Source organism: Trachemys scripta, chromosome 6 (genome assembly GCF_013100865.1).
Source record: "Trachemys scripta elegans isolate TJP31775 chromosome 6, CAS_Tse_1.0, whole genome shotgun sequence".
In the NCBI taxonomy this organism is placed as follows: Eukaryota; Metazoa; Chordata; order Testudines; family Emydidae; genus Trachemys; species Trachemys scripta.
Window position 1 is genome coordinate 98036397 of NC_048303.1, and position 15798 is coordinate 98052194.

At 42.1% G+C, this 15798-nt stretch overlaps 1 long non-coding RNA gene across 1 annotated transcript; it reads left to right on the forward strand.

Moving 5' to 3' along the window:
• Positions 1-3011: 3011 nt before the first annotated feature.
• LOC117879409 lies at positions 3012-13157 on the forward strand. Its single transcript, XR_004646259.1, has 3 exons — positions 3012-3491; positions 3830-3938; positions 13067-13157. It is a non-coding gene; the product is annotated as an uncharacterized LOC117879409 (long non-coding RNA).
• The last annotated feature ends 2641 nt before the right edge of the window (positions 13158-15798 follow it).

Consider the following 15798-nt stretch of genomic DNA (forward strand, 5'->3'; position numbering starts at 1 on the left):
ATAATGAAAAAGGTCTCTTTCAAGCTGTTTTAACCCTGCCACATTATTCAGCAATGGGGTTGACACATGGCATCCTCCAGCCTCTGACCTAATTTAACAAAGGGTCGTCCCATGAGACAACCTTTTAGTGACTCTGAGGCTGAGGCATAAGAGAGGGATGAGAACTGAAATTCTACCATATGCTATAACATATGTACAGTCAGCTTACATTGCACTGAATTTATGTCAACATGGGGGCCTCCAATTTAAACCTATCACGAGAAATCCTGCCCTTGGTTACACTCCCACTAACTTCATTCACTTCAAATATACATAGTTGCAGGAAGAATTTGCCCATATGATCATCCCACATATAATCTGCAGCAGGTGTGCCAATAAAAATTGTATATTTTGAATATACAATCAGATCATTTCCTATTATAAATGACATATATATATATTATAGTACAACATCATGTATTATAAATGTACCAGATTAAGTCCCTTGCATCTTTCTTTGCACGTTTAACATTAATTATCCAAATTATTATGATTTATTCATTGTATTATGGTAGTGCCCAAAAGTAATTACATATTTTATAGGAATCCTGTTTAAAGGAACAGTTTGGAAAACCTCCATTTGCCTTCAAATGAGTTATACTCAGAACCATGTGAGGAGCAAAGGCATCAGGAATGGCACCAATAGAAAATGGATTCTGGAAATTTATTTTTGATCTATACAGCCAAGCAGTGATCGCTAACACCAAATTCCATTCTGTGGGCCAGTCTCTGGTGTCATGTAGATTATGTTCCAATAAAGAGGTGTAACTCAGTGAGGGTTTAAATGGGTGTAGTTTCCATATTTAGGGGGAACATTTGGAGCAGAAAAACAACCAATACGAAGGTGTAAGATGGAGATTGTGTGGGGTGGGGGAAAAGAGATGATTGCTTTGATACATCCCCTATTGGTTGCTTTTCTTGCCAGCATCACACATTCCAGGCCCCAAACATAGATTCAGTTTTCAGTTATAATCATTTAAATGTGTAATCATTTCACTGAAGTAAATCCTAGTGCTACTCCACATATGCACCCTCAGAATTAAGAGCAAAATCTTGTCCTCATTGTGTTACATTGACTCACACTGATTTATCAAGGTATAACTTATACCGCTCTTTATGTTACCACTGAATTTGGCCAAGCGTTTGTAGGTATATGGCAATATTAAATATATATGTTCCCATATTTGTGGAAGTGATGACAGCTACATGTCTCTGTCACTGAAAATGCATGAGAAAGATTATTTCAGACGCAGTTCACAAAAAGGTACAGAATTCAAAGGCCTCTAAGTGTAAAAGCTAACCATTGAGTAGGAGCATTATTTGCATTACTGAATAGAAGGTTGGGAGTCCTGTGTGTTAATACTGATTTCATGTGGAGCTTTGGGGTTTTTCAATTTCTCTGCCTCAGCTTCCCTATTTTTAAAATAGGAATAATATTTACTTGCCTACCCACAGAGGTTTTGTGAGGATTAGTTAACGTTTGTGTGGTGCCATTAAAGTGCTAAGTATTATTATTAAGGTCTTAAGGGAAGATAATATAATATATTTGAATGGGAGGGTCATTACCTTCACATAAATTCAGTGTAGTGTAAACGGATTGTCCATATGTTATAGCATATGGCAGAATTCCAGTACCTCTGTCGATCTTATTCGTTGTCCTCCGAGTCACCAAATGGCAGTTTCGCAGGGGGATGCTGTGTGAAATTAGGTCAGAGACTGGGTGACTCCGTCTCTCTTCCAGTGCTGATTAACATGAGGTACAAATGACAAATCAAGATGGACTGAAATTTCCCTTTCGACCTCCAGGGGGGAAAAATTGCAATTATTTATAATATAGTCGCACAGTATAATACATTTTCAATTAGGGCCAATTTTGTTGCATTTGTTTTAAATTGACCCAGACAGCAGATGATATTATTTTCTGGCTTTCTTGAAGCTAGTAGAAATAAAGGAGTTTTCTCCAAAACTCATAACTAACCAATGAAAACAATTAAGCCATTAATGTTAAAGTCTCTTATTTTAGTGTTGTTGTTAAAATCCCTTTAGGAACTGGAGTGTCTATGGCATATTTTTAAAGAGCTAGAACTCAAAATTAACTTCTTGGATGCACATTATATTTTGATGAAAGAACCTTTGTGTCTGTGTTGACAATCCCTACAACATATCAAATCCCAGTCTTGTCCTATTTTAAAGGAGATCCAGAAGTAAGCTATGCTTGATATCCTGTGCTTCTGTATACCACTGTACATTATAACTACTGTATATAAATATAGTAAAAATTATTACTATTTCATAAAGAAAAATATTTGAAACTGGAAATACTATGAGAGCAAAGGAGAGTAAATTTTGATTTTCCAGTGGTGAATTAGCTGGGTATTGTCACATTGGTATTGAATACTTTCATACTTGTCATAAACAGTTGTCAAAATCCGGATTGTATTTTTTATACAAAGTGAGAGGGGCACTCAGGTCACTGGGAGACCTGAATTGAACAACTGTGAGCCTTGATTTACACTTAGTATGTAGCTTCAAACAAACAAAAATACATTTCCAGGGAGGCTGAAAATTCAATGGGCCACTCTCCTGCCCAGATGTCTGATCTATAATTGATTATGCTTATTTCATGGAGATTTGGTCAAAGTAATGATAGATGCATATCCTCTAGTGCAGGCAAACTACACAATGCACAATTCAAGGGGTTTGGGATGTGGAGCAAAGGTGGTTTAAGCTCACCTTTGTACTCTGATCATAGTGCTGTTCTGTGCAAGCTAGTCGTTTGCACTGAGTTACAGCAGTCAAGGGGCAGCTGAAACATTTACGCCAGACAGCAAAAGGCACAGGGAGCCAAAAACACAGACAAGGATTGGCAGAGCACAGAGCATTTTGGCCAGACCCCGCTTCCCTTCACCCATACCCATTTTCCCTCTTACACCCACATGAGCTTGATGGCACAGGAGGAATGAGCTGGTTACTCCAGATTTTCAGACAGAATACATCTGCTGGGCATCACAAAGCATCCACATTGAACCAGAAGAATTGGCCCATAATGCACAAATAATGGAACTAACATTTTGTGGAAAAAAGTGCCCAAACAGCATCTCATGCTTCAAAGAACTGTCCTTAAACAGATCAGTTAAAGAGAATTCATCTAGAAGCTCAAGAAACTATAATTAATAGATGCATAGATTTCAATGTCAGAAGGGATCACTATGAACTTGTATGACCTCCTGCAAAACAGAAGCGCAAAATGTCACCCAGTAATTCCTCCATGAAGCCCAATAACTTGTGGCTGAACAACATACCTTCTAGAAAGATATCCAGACTTAACTTCAAGCGATGGATGAGAAAATGTCTGATTTTCCAGCATACTAAATGTTTGGACTGACTCACAAGAAGCATAGTACCAACTAATTAGCCACACAATGTATCTTTGCAACATATTCTAGCAGAAGGTAGGGTTGAGATTGCTAGACATGTGTATCTGCATTTTGCTGTGTACATTCTTCTATTTTACTGTGTTGTGGGCATATTGTATTTTTTTAAACATTATGGGCCAATAGTATACTGCTATAACTTTATTGAAACAAATAGAGTTACACCAAGAATTTATTTGTCCCATTATGTCCTGCATGGTATGTTGTGATTAAATTCCAGTACCGATTAAAACATGAAACAACTAGAATTTTCCTCCCAAACTTCACTGACATTGAAGCCAAGATGAACTTTTTTTGAAGTTCAAAATGTTTCATTAACCCTTTTCTTCATTTGTGTTTACATCACCACTTTCCAGCCAAAACCAGGACTGAAATATTGTAATGAGGATGATCATCAGACTATTTCCAACTCTGAATAAATAGTTCAGTCTAGTGATGGGCTACCATCTAATGGCTTGAGGTTTGGTAAGTACCCATAAGTTTGGAGCCAAACTGTGTGAATCTCTTGTGTTTGCACAATTAAGCTGGAAAACTTGAGAGAACAACCTCACTGATGGATTCTCACTTGCAGCTGGAACCAGGAAGAGAAGAAGCAGGCAAAACTGAAAGATAGTAATGATGAACTCAACTGTGTCTTTTTGTAAGGAACTGCACCACCTCAGGAAATCACAATGGGTATGTCTACACTGTACTGAGAACCCATGACACTGAGTCTCAGAGCTCAGTTCAATTGACTTGGGCTCTCAGGGTTTGGGATGCAGGGCTAAAAATTGCAAATGTAGACATTCGGGCTCAGGCTGGCTCTGAGACACACTCTCCTCACAGGGTTTCAAAGCCTGGGCTCCAGCCCGAGCCTGAACATCTACACTAGAATTGTTAGCCCCACAGCCCAAATCCCACAAACCCGAGTCAACTGACCCCGGCCAGCCACGGGTCTTTTATTGCAGTGTAGACATACCCATTGACCTCTGGAGAGCCTGTGCATGCAGGGAGAGCATGCCCATACAGCATATACTACATTCTGCAACCACATATTTTCCACTGGCTTCACACCTCCTCCCCGTCACACATTCCTTCCCTTTAAAGACTGCAGTTATGGGAGCTTGCAACAACTGCAAGGGAAACACAAAAACCGCAGTTGTTGTCCGAAACCCTGAACAGGAAGAATAAGGATGACAGGAGAGACTGTTGCTTATACACACACCAGACACATATGAAAAGGGATTGGCTGCCAGCTGTCCCTAAATAAAAAGTTGTTTACAAATTGAGCTGCTTATTTTAACTGAGTCTCTGATTCTTAGGCATGTGAAGTCTACATACTTGCTATTGCTCAGTCAGTACTAGAGCTATTTAAATAACTGATTTTTTGGTTCAGTAGGAGTTCCAAATTTAAAAAAAAAAATGGTGAATCAAAAAGTCAATTTGGGGTCAACTGAAACATTTCCTTTGACCTGAAATGTTTTGTTTCAGTTTTGCGCCATTTAACATTTACTTTTTAAATAAAGTTGAAGGAAATTTTGAAACAAAGCAGTTATTTCAAATTAAATTGTTATTTCAAAAAACATTTACATTTAAAAATATATAGGCTTTTTCCCATGGAGCAAAACAATTAAGCAAAATCAACACAAATTCATGAAACATTTCAGTTGGACCAAATCTGCCTTTTTCTCTGGAAAAAAAAGAAGTTTCAGCCAAAAATTGCATGCACCTAATCTGATTTTTAGAAGGGACTGAAATGAAATTTATTGGGCCAAGTTAATCCCACTGACATCAATGTGGCGCATTATATTTAAAGCCTTCACCTTAATGTAAACAGGTGACTAAAAGAGGGAAAGGTGACCAGTGCTCTATCTAGAACAACCAAGTCCTAAATGTTACAGAACCTACTGAAATAAAAATGTTTTCTAACTGGCATCAGTCAGAAAGTGACACATGCAGACTGGTAGTTAGCTACCAACGATTCCTTGTGTTCCATTTCACAGAGAGCTTATTGACAGCAGAATCACTGATTTTGACTTTATGTGGTGAATGTGCCAAAATAAGCTGAAAAAAAAAGGGGGTTGGGGAAAGATAGCAAGAATGTGATTGTATAGCACAGTATTTAAGCATCACAAATAGTTGCCTCAACTGAGACAGAAATGATGGGGAAACGTCATGTCTGAAAGTCACCATGGGGAGTCTCTCTGACTCTCTGTGTCTTTCTGATGTGATGGAAGCAGCAGGAAATATCCTCTCTGATTTAGTGTTTGACAGTCTGGTGTCTCTGTCAATGGATCCAAGGCACTAAATGCTTGACTGGAAAGTTTATAATTACTTAAGGGTTCTATTTACCAATGAACTGAAAGATATTTCTGAAAAACCTAAGGTTTATTTAAAAAACAGACAATGTAAGCTGGGTCCAATTCTGCAATTGATTCAGAAAATAACAGGGTAATAATTCTGAGGCTGAATTTCAATAACTACTCCTTTTTTGGTGCCATGAATGTAGGAGTGGTAATCTAAATTCCTTTTGGATACCCCACAGAGTATATGAACATCCAACTCAAAAGCAAACAATATAGGTGCTTCATTTGCTAGGATGAATGGGCCCTAGTACTTATAATGCATCCTTTAACACTGACGACTACAGTAAAAAAAAGAAATCTTTATTAGAACTGGCAGAAAGTAAAAGCCAAATATTCCAGGCATAAAGGCCTAGAGTACAAAGGTACTTAGGCTCCTAAGACCCAGTTTTAGGCATCACTGCAACCCACAAAACTCCCACTCGGGTGCTGCCTAACTCTGTAGGCACCTACATTTTTGCAGTAAAAATTCTCTAGGTGTTTAACTTTCAGCCAGTGGACAGGTACACTGCTGCCACAACTCTGGGAACCTCTCTCCTACCTAAATCCCAGAGCAATCCACAAACTAGGGGAAGATAAATCGTTGTCCACCTAACTTGTGTGTGGGGCCCCAATCCTGTAGGTGTGCTTAGAAGCCACCTACCCTCTCAGGTCCCATTCAAAATCTCTCTGGAGAAGGAGTAGGAGATGGTAGTGGTAAAGAGTAATTGGAGCAGGGGGTCTGGACCCTGGTCTCTCACCTCCCAGGTGGCCTAACCACCAGGCTACAGAGTCATTCCCCCGCTCATTCTCTCTCTGCCCAAAGACCCTTAATATTTATACACAATGGAAATGCTTCAACAGGAGAGGTTGGGGGAACCACAAATCAGAATATCCCATAGCTCAGTGGTCAGAGATTCTCCTCAGTGGTGTGGGACATGCCTGTTAAAATCCTCTTTTCTCCTTATGCAGAGAGCAGATTTGAACCTGGGTTTCCCACATTCCAGGGAGTGTTCTAACCACTGGGTTAAAATATATAAGGCAGGCAGCATCACCTCCTCCTCCTCCAGCGTTTTTGTATGAAATGAGGCAAGCACCTAACTCATTTCCACAAGACATGACTTAGGCACTTAAGCCACCTGACTCCAGGAGAGGGGTTCCCAGCTGTGAATGACAAGCAAAGCTAGGTGCTTTCCTGAAGCCTGGTTTTAGGCATTTCTCTCTGTGAGAGGGGCAGGGCTTAAGAAATCCCCATCCTCATCATCTCCCATTAGTTAGGCACTGTAATGTTCATCATCACAATATCTAAGTCTCTTTGTGGATCAGGGCCTAAGTCAATATAGTGGTTATAAGGAAAAAAAAATACACACACACAAACACACACCATTACACGCCCCTATCTTTACGTTCTTTCTAAATGACCACTCCAGGGGCAGTGCAAAGAAGAGACCATGCATAACCTTGCCTTGGAACTTTTGATCCTTCAAGTCTATTTCTCTTTTGATGACAAGCCTTTTGTGTCACACTTTGCAGAACCCTTCCCCCCCAAAAAAAGTGATTGGCAAAATTAATGCTGGTATAAGCAATTTTATTTTATATTCCACCACTGCACTACCCCATCTGAAAAGGGTTTTGCGCTAGCCTGGTAACCAATAAGAGAATGGCTCCTGTCAGAGCTGTGCAGCCAGAAGGCCCAGAAAAGTATTATGAATAAGCCCCCTCTGGTCTGATGCTCTGGCATACTCATGACTGGACTTCCTCAGAATTGGGAGGCCACATGCTCTTCCTCTTCCAAGGCAAACTTCTCCCATCTGAGGGATGGATCCATTGGAAACTCAGCAAGATCCACCACACAGAGTGTGTTAGGCCTCTATCCCCTCATATGGGTTTTAGTAGGAGCGTACAATGTTGCCTTTAATTTGGTTAATAGATTTGCTCTTGCATGACATGAACCTAAGCTATTATTTTTGTAAACAAAATAATTTGTTTAGGTATTGGGTCTGATATTATCCCTTAGCAGATGCTACATGATAAACATCAGGTAACAACACATTCCAACTACATGCATCCTTTCATTGTATAATGGCCATGAGTGAAACATACTATGGCGCTGCCAGAAGAGGGAGGATCCTTGTGTGCACCTCTTTACATATCAATAGCCAGAATGCTCCTGCAGCTCAGAGTTACTTCACAGCAATTTTGGTGTCTGGAAAAAATGAAAGGTCTGGGTATGTTGTCTATAGATTGAGCTATTTACCACTCAGTGAATGGTGATATATACTGAAGAAGGTATTTAAGCACATGGATGGGGACAGCTTATTCACTAGTCACACATCTCAGTTTCAAGTTTCTGGGTTGTTTGTCACCCAAAACATATTTTTATGACGGATGCTTGGAAAATATGCTCTGTACTTTATCATCAACCAGAATGTCTTGCTGTCTTAATGCACTCTTGGCGCCTGATCCTGCTTCCATTGACTCCCATGGTGCAGAACCAGACCTTCCATCTTTTAACTGATTTTCTATCTTGTACTATGTTCCCTTAATTTTGTCTTTTATACAATTTGAAGGTCATTTGGTGTTGACGTATCTACCCAGTGGAGGTTACTGATAAGAGTAACTCCAGATCATATTCTGTAATTTAATAGCTTAAATACTTTTCCTTAAATACCTTTCAGGTCTCTTCAACTGTTGGAGCCGCTCCTCACTGGCTGCCATGTTGAGAGCAGGAAACTCATTAGTCATTCTTCAAACTGGCTGCAAAAATCAAACTAATGAATAATATTCAGGCTGTTATTGGTGACTAGTTTTTATTTCCTCCCTTGATCCCATTCTACAAACCCTGGATGATCTCCCTTTTTAAACTGAGTGTATCTTATTCTCTCCCATTCATACTGCCAAGATCTCTGTTTTTACCATTTGTCATTTTATATTTCCAGTGGGACTTTGCTGACCAGGTTAAGGCAAAACTATGGATGTTTTATCCGATTCTAAAGGACATCAAACCAGTTACTCTGGATTTTATTTTTCAATTTAGAAAGAGAAGAATATGCTTCTTTTACAATTAAAAGTTTTTAATTTTCTAGTTTTAAACTAGCTAGCAGTTTCCAAGGCTAGAGGCTACTTTATTCCTTTGACGCTGGCTAGTGAGGATCCTTGGAACATAAATATATGCAATAAGCCAATAATTCTGCCTGCCTTTCTACTGCTTTTGAGGGTATCTCAGTGCTGGCAAACAGAAGGGTAATGGGAATTAGAAGGAGGGAAAAAAACAGCAATAAAAATATAAATCACAAAAGGAAGGAAATCCATTTGGTCCTTGGCTGAAAAGACACCGCTCAACTAATCCATGCTGAGTGCAATCCAATACTCCTGTATATAATCCTGTACTCATGGAAGAAAATTAAAGTTTAATGCAATAACGGCTGACACAAATCACTTTTCTTGCCCAGAAGCAGATTAAAGAATAGTTAAAATCATACAAATCTAATTTCTTTCTCTTTTTTTTTTACTTTATTCTTTAACATCTTGATTCTTTAATCCGTAGCATCAGTTTCTGATTATTAAACATATATTACCAACTTAAGTGAGATTTTTTTATTTGGAGGATGGCGTGAGAGGACAATGACAACCAAGAAATTATTTGTGCTCAAATGGTACATATTAAAGCTCTTTCAAAATCCATACATTTTTCATAGGTTGATATAGGTCCTTGCCTATAATCAATCTGTGTCCCAGAGACTTTAAAAATAAGCATAAAGGCAATGGAATACCATTAGTCATAACTGGTCTATTGCATCCCACCCACTATTATGTAGGTTTGTTTCTGTGTAATATATTTGAGTTCTGCCAGCTATGGGACCAATTGGGGATCTCTGTTAAAGACACAATGATAAAAGGGAACATGGTTATGGTTATCCTCCATCCCTATTATTGTAACCATAAACTACAATCATTACCACTCCCTTTCTAGAGCAAACTTGACTAAAGAAACAGCTGAGAGCATATGCCAGGCATATTCTATTCTACACCATATGTTCCTCTGTGCCAGAAAGGGAAATCACTTATCTGGAAGTTTGATCAGACTAAAACTCTCTTTTTATCCTTGCACTTAAATAGTATCAGATTTTTCATTTCCCTCCACATCTCAAAATAAAACAAAAACAAAAACAAAAACTGGTTTTCACTGGTCCAGACTCTAATAAAATGCATATGGGAAACCTTCCCTAATACCCATATGGTAGTGGTGGTACAACATGACTGCAGGCTCAGCAGGAGCTCATGCAGAAGCAATAATGGAAGTTGTGCCGTTATCAGTTTCCTGTGGAGTTGTAAGGTGGGCTGGGAAGTTTGTGAAACAGCTCCTTGGGATAAGTGAGGTGCATAATTTCAGTCTCATTTAGCCCCTCAGCAGGGCTGGTATTCATGGATAGAGAAGGGGAGAGCTATCCCCATCTCAATCATCACAGAGTCAGTATATTAACATAGGCCCTGTCCTCCCAGGATGAGGATTCCAGGGGAAGCAGCTGGCCTGGAGAGGCTGCCATAGAGGAGTGGGGAAGTCAAGATGCTTTGTGTGGGGACTCTCTGTATGAATGTCCTTGTCTTTGGTAGGTATCACTGGATCCTCAGGTTTGGGTGTCTGAGCAACCTGTTTGGTCCACAGAGGCAACTCCACAGGAATAATTCAGAGGGAACCACATCAAAGCAACTTCAGAGCTGCTGATCTACAGGGACATGCTGGGGTAAAAAGGAGGATGTAGTCAGGGCTTCCCTGTGCATCAGTGATACCAAGCTGCCATATTGGGTCTCTGGAACAGTTGACAGCTGGTGCATGTCAGAACAGCTTGAAGGCTGCTCTGACATGTGCTAGAAAACTGGCCCCGTACACAAATGGACCAGCATCAGTGAAGCAATAAGGTTGCTTATGGTCACCTTCGTACCAACCCATTTTCCCTCCTAAATTTCATAGTGCACTCCTTAGCCACATTCAAAGCTCTGGGCCTCTCCCTTTTCTTTGGTTTCTGACTGACTGTTGCCTTTATCCATTTTTCAGTTGGGCACTGCTCTGTATTTCAGCATGTGACACATTGGTTCAGATTTGTTACAACTTGTTCCAGCATACCCACAGAACTTAAATGAAGTCACCCCATGCACTGTTATGAGGGAAGGTCCTTACGAATCATTTTATAGTTTGTTGCAACCTACGTAAGAGACTTGGACATTTCTAAAAAACATGGGGATCTCAGAGGCTTATTTCCCTTCTTTCTGTCTCCTTGACCGGCCTAATCAACCAGAAGAGCACTGCACCTGCATCTTTTGTTACCTTTTTAAAAAAACTGTCATCTGTTCTGATTATTTGGATTCAGCAGTGGCAAGACTCAGTGAATTGAGTGCCACTGAATATGTAAGTTAGTTCACAGCTGGTTGTTCTGGCTTCCTGTGCAAACTGGAAAAAGTATTAAATGTACTTATAGAGGGTGGGTATTTTATTTAATCCCTTTGCAGCCTGCCAGGTTTAAACTGCAAATGTCATCACCATGAATGCAGTAGCTGAATCCAACAGGTGGGGTAATAAACCCTGACGTTTCCAGCTAGTTTAATTGTACTGGATGGGATGGGATACCTTTCAGTACAAACATGGTTTTACTTGATGTCAGTCACAAGGCCACGGACCTTCTTTTCTACTATCTATCCACATGATCCATGATATAAAGTTCCCACCTACAATATACTTTATGACCTTTCAGGTGATGAAACTTCTGACCTATATCATTCTTATCTTTGCTGGTTCAGCTGCTGGGTGGTGACAACCAGCTAGACTCCATGTCGGGTCTAACTGTGATTTACTGTGTATAAGAATTAAAGCGTTAGCATGATATTCCTGTCCACCGAACCCTAAAGGGCTTTGGTAGTGGTAGTGCAGCTCTCTGGAAGAAATTGCAACATCCAGGGATTTGTTATGAGCCTAGTGCCGAGGCAGTTCATAAATCTAAGTACAACATGACATCAACATGACTGGCTCGGAGTCTTTTTCCTTTTGGCCCTTCCATAGGACAATTTCATCAGCTGTCTTTCTGACTGCCCCGTATGATGCAAAAAACCTCTGACAACAGGAAACAGCTCCAGTTTTAGTTAAAATATTTGTAAGTTGAAAAAATTGATTAATAATTAAAAGAGCAGAAATACTAAAAACAGGCCCAAGTTATTTGCTCATGTACACCATTGAAAATTCAGAGAAAATCTGTTGATTTTAATTGACCTTTTCTGCATCTACAGTAGTGTAATTGTGAGCAAATTTTTTCATTTTTTTCTTTTAATGTGATTTAAAAAAATAGGTGATTCATTGTAAAATAAGAGTAGACCTGAGTGAGGGTAAGTGTAATAGAACTATTAAATAACTGAGGGGTTTGCTCCCTTGTACAAAATTAACACCACCAGATTTAATTATTATTAAAAGAAAAATTCATTCAGAAATCATTTATAGATACTTGGATTCCAAGGCCAGCAGGGAGCATTGTGATCATCCAGTCTGACCTCCTGTACAACACAGGTCATAGAACTTCCCCAAAATAATTCTTAGGGCAGATCTTTTTGAACATCCAACCTTGATTCAAATACGGTCAGTGATAGAGAATCCACCAGTATCCTTAGTAAATTGTTCTAATGGTTAATTACTCTCACCCTTATAAATATATGCCTTGTTTCCAGTCTGAAGTCTAGCTTCAACTTCCAGCTATTGGATCATGTTATATCTTTCTCTGCCAGATTGAAAAGTCCATTATCAAATATTTGTTCCCCATGTAGGTAGTTGTAGACTGTGATTAAGGGTATGTCTACACTACGAGAGTAGTTCGATTGTACTTAAATCGAATATGTGGAATCGATATTACAAAGTCGAACATGTGTATCCACACAAAGGACAGTAATTTGACTTTGAGAGTCCACGCTAACGGGGCAAGCGTCGACATTGGAAGCGGTGCACTGTGGGCAGCTATCCCACAGTTCCCGTAGCCCATTGGAATTCTGGGTCAAGCCCCCAATGCCTGCTGGGGGAAAAAATGTGTCGAGGGTGGTTTTGGGTAACTGTCGTCATCCAACCGTCACTCCCGCCCTCCCTCCCTGAAAGCGCCGGCGGGCAATCAGTTTGCGCACTTTTCTGGTGAGTGACAGCGCAGACGCCACAGCACTGCGAGCATGGAGCCCACTGTGACCATCGCTGCAGTTATGGCCGTTGTCAACACCTCGCACCTTATCATCCACTTTTTCCAGAGGCAGATGCTGAGAAATCGGGCGAGGAAGCTACGGCAGCACGGTGAAGACATGAAGTTTGAGAGTGGCACAGACCTCTCACAAAGCACGGGACCCTGCGCCGTGAACATCATGGTGGCAATAGGTCATGTTGAATCTGTGGAACGGTGATTCTGGGCCTGGGAAACAAGCACGGACTGGTGGGACCACATAGTGCTGCAGGTCTGGGATGAATCACAGTGACTGTGAAACTTTTGGATGCGTAAGGGAACTTTCCTGGAACTTTGTGAGTTGCTGTCCCCTGCCCTGAAGCGCAAGGACACCCGGATGTGAGCAGCCCTGACTGTCCAGAAGCGAGTGGCCATAGCCCTCTGGAAGCTTGCAACGCCAGACAGCTACCGGTCAGTCGCGAATCACTTTGGCGTCGGCAAATCTACCGTGGAGATTGCTGTGATGCAAGTAGCCAACGCAATCGTTGAGCTACTGCTGTCAAAGGTAGTGACCCTTGGAAATGTCCAGGTCATCATAGATGGCTTCGCCGTGATGGGATTCCCAAACTGCGGTGGGGCTATAGATGGAACTCACATCCCTATCCTGGGACCGGACCACCAGGCCAGCCAGTACATTAACCAAAAGGGCTACTTTTCAATGGTGCTGCAAGCACTGGTGGACCATAGGGGACGTTTTACAAACATCAACATAGGATGGCTGGGCAAGGTTCATGACGCTCGTGTTTTCAGGAACTCTGGTCTGTTTAGACGGCTGCAGGAAGGTATTTACTTCCCGGACCAGAAAATAACAGTTGGGGATGTGGAGATGCCTATAGTGATCCTCGGGGACCCAGCCTACCCGCTAATGCCCTGGCTCATGAAGCCCTATACAGACCTCCTGGACAGTGAAAAAGAACTCTTCAACTACCGGCTGAGCAAGTGCAGAATGGTGGTGGAGTGTGCTTTTGGATGTCTCAAGGGGAGATGGAGAAGCTTACTGACTCGCTCTGATCTCAGCGAAACCAATATCCCCATTGTTATTGCAGCTTGCTGTGTGCTCCACAATCTCTGTGAGAGCAAGGGGGAGACCTTTATGGTGGGGTGGGAGGTTGAGGCGAATAGCCTGGCTGCTGATTATGCCCAGCCAGACAGCCGTGCAATTAGAAGAGCTCAGCAAGACGCGCTGTGCATCCGGGAGGCTTTGTAAGCTAGGGTAACCTGTGACTATTAAGTTTGTTTAAAGAGAAGCTGAACCTGCCCCTGTTTCTTTACTCACTTACTGTTGAGCTACATACCCCGTTCACCCCATCCCCGCCCCTTCCAACACACGTTTAAAAATAAAATAAATGGAACTTTGTTAATGAACACCGTTTTCTTTATTACGGATTTCGCAGTAAAGGGTTGAAACTGGGACGCAGACTGTGGTGGGGAGCGGGCGTAGTGACGGAAAGAACACTTCTAAACTCGAGGAATGACAGGCGACTGCTCCTGAGTGGTCCGCAGTGGTGGACTGGTTGTTTCAACGGAGCCTGCCACCCCTCCTTTTTGGGACTCTGTGTGTGGAGGCTATGTGACTTTGTGGTGGGGGAGGACAGTTACAGATTCCCTGCTGCGTGGCTCTGTGATCCAGGATAAGGACCGCTGCATAATATCTCTATCCGCCCTCCCCCGCCACAAAGTCACATGGCCCCGCCACAAAGAACATGAAAACCACCTCCCATACTGACCAGGGTGCCTAGTGACTGCAATGTTTGTGTGACCTTCTGCTGAACCTGCCCCCGTGTCTGTACACTGATAAAGGCGACTGTCCTCTCCAATTACCAACCCCCTTCAAACACACTCTCCCCTAAAAGAACATGATGGAAACAGTAATTAACAGAAACGTATCTTTTATTAGCAACTACACAGTTTGGGGATGAAACTGGGGCGGGGGCTTGGGTGAGGAGGGAAGGAAAGGACTTTGGGAATGAGAGCCTTCTGGTACTTGAGCAGTATGCAGGGGTGGAGTGACAGTTTTCACAGCCCCTGCCGCCCCTCCTTCTTGGGACTTTGTGTGAGGGGGGGATGGGAGTTTGTGGCAGGGGAGGGCGGTTAGAGAGAGACTGCAGTGGGGCTCTGTCCTCCTGCCTCCGGTCCTGCAGAACATCCACAAGGCGCCGGAGCGTGTCCATTTGCTCCCTCATTAGTCCAAGCAGTGTTTGAGTCGCCTGCTGGTCTTCCTGCCGCCACCTGTCCTCCCGTTCGCTGTGTGCTCGCTGGTATTGCGACATGTTCTCCCTCCATTGGGTCTGCTGGGCCGCATCAGCTTGGGAGCAGCCCATAAGTTCTGAGAACATGTCGTCCCGTGTCCTTTTCTTTCTCCGCCTAATCTGCACCAGCCTCTGCGAGCGGGATGCCAGGGTAGGTCGGGAGACAGTCGCAGCTGTGGGATGGGAAAAAGGGAGTGAATTCCTCACAAAGATAATTTTTTGTGAACAATGAACTTAGTCTTTCTCTGTGAAAAAGACCAGGCACAGCACCTATCACATGCGCACTCAGGACAAGGTCGAATTTTCGGCCTTCGCATTCAGTGCCTGGGGTCTTGCTGTAGAGATCAGACAAGTGGGACAGGGCAGTGGAATCGGGTAGCAGGCTAACACGGTAAGCCATAGACTTTTGGCTGCTTAAAACTTAAATTATAGCAGTGCCCTCCTTTCACGTTCAAAGCAATACTCCTATCGTTGGACAGTTCCTGCTGCCGGCAATCCGGGAAGCATGAACTCT